Source organism: Monodelphis domestica, chromosome 4 (genome assembly GCF_027887165.1).
Source record: "Monodelphis domestica isolate mMonDom1 chromosome 4, mMonDom1.pri, whole genome shotgun sequence".
NCBI lineage: Eukaryota > Metazoa > Chordata > Mammalia > Didelphimorphia > Didelphidae > Monodelphis > Monodelphis domestica.
In genome coordinates, this window is record NC_077230.1 from 451,229,435 (window position 1) to 451,232,632 (window position 3,198).

The 3,198-nt window shown below is 37.3% G+C and overlaps 1 pseudogene; it reads right to left on the reverse strand.

The window, feature by feature from the left end:
- Positions 1 to 1,730: 1,730 nt before the first annotated feature.
- On the reverse strand, positions 1,731 to 2,620 carry LOC100619997 (vomeronasal type-2 receptor 116-like; annotated as a pseudogene).
- Between the last annotated feature and the right edge of the window lie 578 nt (positions 2,621 to 3,198).

Genomic DNA, 3,198 nt, shown 5'->3' on the forward strand with positions numbered 1-3,198 from the left:
TTCTCTTAATGCATGGAAAGCAAATAGCAAAGGATTGTTGACTGATTGTTTCATAAATGCCTATCTAGACACCCTTTTAACACAGGCAATACAGTCAGTTTTATATGACCTATTCTTGATATATTGGTGCTAGTCCATGTAATTTGATCTTACTTTTCTTTTTAATTTAAATCATATTTTTTCACTTAATGGAAAGTTTCCTCCAAATGAAAAAGGAGAAAATGAAATTCTTGGAAGAAATATGCCTAATGAAGGATAATAAATATCTCCAATAGCCACGTCTAGATAGAATGTCTCAGTTAAATCACCTCTGTCAGCAGAGAGGATTCACGTATTATTCAGTCTTCTGCAATCTTCTATTCCATTTCTAGATATCTAGAAGTAAATTATTTACTCCAGAATTTCCCCAGAAATAAAAGATAATTTCACTGATTTATATATTCTTCTTCAACTGTGTATTTGTGAAATTATTTTTTTGAAACTGTGTAGGACTTTACACACACACACAAACATCCTTATTGAATTGTATCTTCTTAAATTGAGATTAATATTCTGTCAGTTCACTGCATTATTGTTCTTGTCTTCATCATTCAGAGAAAGAGAGGCAGAGAATGAGAGTAAGAACAAGAAAGTAATACAGAGACACAGTGATGAGATATAGAGATGAATAAAAGAGACAGAGAGCTCAAGAGACAGAAGGTGAAAGTGACACAAAATATGCATTTATATATAAGTAATAATTTTTTATTTCTAAGTTTGAAAATGAGGGTTGAGTCTGTCTTTCAAACCTCTTTTGCTATCTCTTTGTTCCTAAGAAAGTCAAGAAATGCTTTTACATTGCATGCCTCTGAGCATCTTACAAATTGGGGTGATTGAAATGGAATATATGTTTTCTTCTAAACAAGACTGGTTTAATCCAAGAATGTCTGCAGGCAGCAACACGTTATCCTTGAGTTCCCTATTGAAATGAGCTATGGAGATAAAAACTTGCTGAGATCCAACTTGCTTTTTCTGTCTAGGACTGCAAAGGTTATTAGAATCTTATTACCAGACATGATTCCTGTTAGTGTCATGAAGCAATCAGGGAGGGACTAAGGGAAAATAAGTCCTCCTTCTCATTAGATATTCACCAATAGAAGATGGTTGGAGGAGGGCTGCATAACAAGCTTCCAAAATTGTATTTCATAGCTCAAGATGCTAAATCTCTTTGTCTTTGATCACTGAGAGATCACTGACCCAATGATTTGCTGGTTATTATTAGCCTGACCAATGAGTTGATTCTCTTATATGGAATTCAGTCTCTTGGGATTTTTAGTCATACGTGTATATATATGTGTGTGTCTGTGTGTATGTACTATATCTATCATGTTCTTTTCTCTTGAGGTGGGCATTAAGTTATTCATTAAACAATGTTTCTGTTGCTCTCTACAATGTTCCTATGGTTTTGTTTATTTCCTTCTTCATTTCATCTTGGTCTTACTATGTTTTTAAAAAAATAACATATTTGTCATTTTTATTGTCCAGTAGTATTTCATTACAAACATGTGCCACAAATTCTTTACCCAGTATCCAATTGATGAGTATTACCCTCCCCACATGTTCAGTTCATTGCCATGGCAAAGAAAGCAGCTGGGGAAAAACTGAGACATTTACAAGCAAGATTAATTAATTTTTAAAAACATCTTTTTATTAGTGGGAGTAAATCAGAAAATTTCTGAATGCTTCTTGTCTCAGGAAATGGGATTATTCTTTAAAAATTTCTTGGTGTTCTTCTGTGGCTGTAGAAGGATTACATAGCACTTGGGGATGAAGATGCAGCCTAGTAAGCCAGCACTGGAACTCAAGATGGAGAAGACTTCCACAGCCACCATCATCTTCCCCTTGGTGCTCTGGTATGTGGGCAGAAAGGAAAGGCAGACACTGCAGAACACAAGCATACTGAAGGTGATGAATTTGGCTTCATTAAAGGTATCAGGGAGATTCCAGCTAGAAAAGCCACAGTGAAGCTCCCCAGGGTCAAGAGTGCTATGTAGCCCAGGACAGAGTAGAAGGCAATGAGAGAGCCCTCATTGCACTCAAGGATGATGTGCTCAGGGTCAGAGTGTGTGTCTGCATCTGGGAATGGGGGTGAGAGAAACAGCCACATTGCACAGAGCATAACTTGAATGAAGGTACAGAAGACAACAAGAGAGATGCGTGTTCTGGAGCCCACCCATCTCCTGCTCCTGCTTCCTGGTCTAGTGGCTCTGAAGGCCAGAACCACAGTGATGGTTTTGGCTAGAATAGAGGAGACAGCCACTGTGAACATGACTCCAAATGTTGTTCGTCTGAGGAGGCAATTTATTGCAGTGGGGCGGCCAATGAAGAAGAGTGAACAAAGGAAGCATAAGGAAAGGGAGAAGAGGAGAATGTAGCTGAGATCCTGATTGTTTGCTTTGACTATGGGGGTATCCTTGTGCTTCACAAAGACCCAGAGAACCAGAGCTGTGAGAAGAGAGAAGGAAGCAGCTATGGAGGCTAAGGCCATGCCCAAGGTTTCTTCATAGGAGAGGAAAGTCACCCTTTTGTGTAGGCAGTGAATTCTCTCCCTATTTGGATAGTGGTCCTCAGGGCACTTCATGCATTGATCTCTGTCTGAGGAGAGGTCTTAGAATGGCCGGCTTGCATACCTTTCCTATCAGTGGGCCCCAAATGAGTATTTTAATACTACAAATTTCTCCTATTGATTCCATTGAATCTTTCCTCTTACAATCTGTAGTTTTGTTGATCCTAGAAGTCAATGTAACTTCTTTCTTCTGAATTTATCACTTGTAAAATGGTGATAATAATGGCACTTTCCTTATACAGTTGTTATGAGGATTAAATGAATTAACAAATGTAAAATGTTTTGCAACCCCCTAAAATGTGCAATATAGAAGCTAGCTATTATTTAAGTATTATCCTTACTTTGTTAATATGAGACATTATTATTAAAATAATATGATATTACTTATAAAATATTATAGTAATATGTCACAACATAAAGAAATCCAGTTTAAGATTAAAATGATTTCATGGATGTTGACAATCTATCTTTTAGGTGTCCATCTCCTCATACTATATCTATCTGTTCTTTATAGACTTTTCCTTCAGGAATGAGGGAGTCCACCAGCAGCTTCCCCAAGAAAGGAAAGATAGGAGTTTACCACTTGGGGGAAA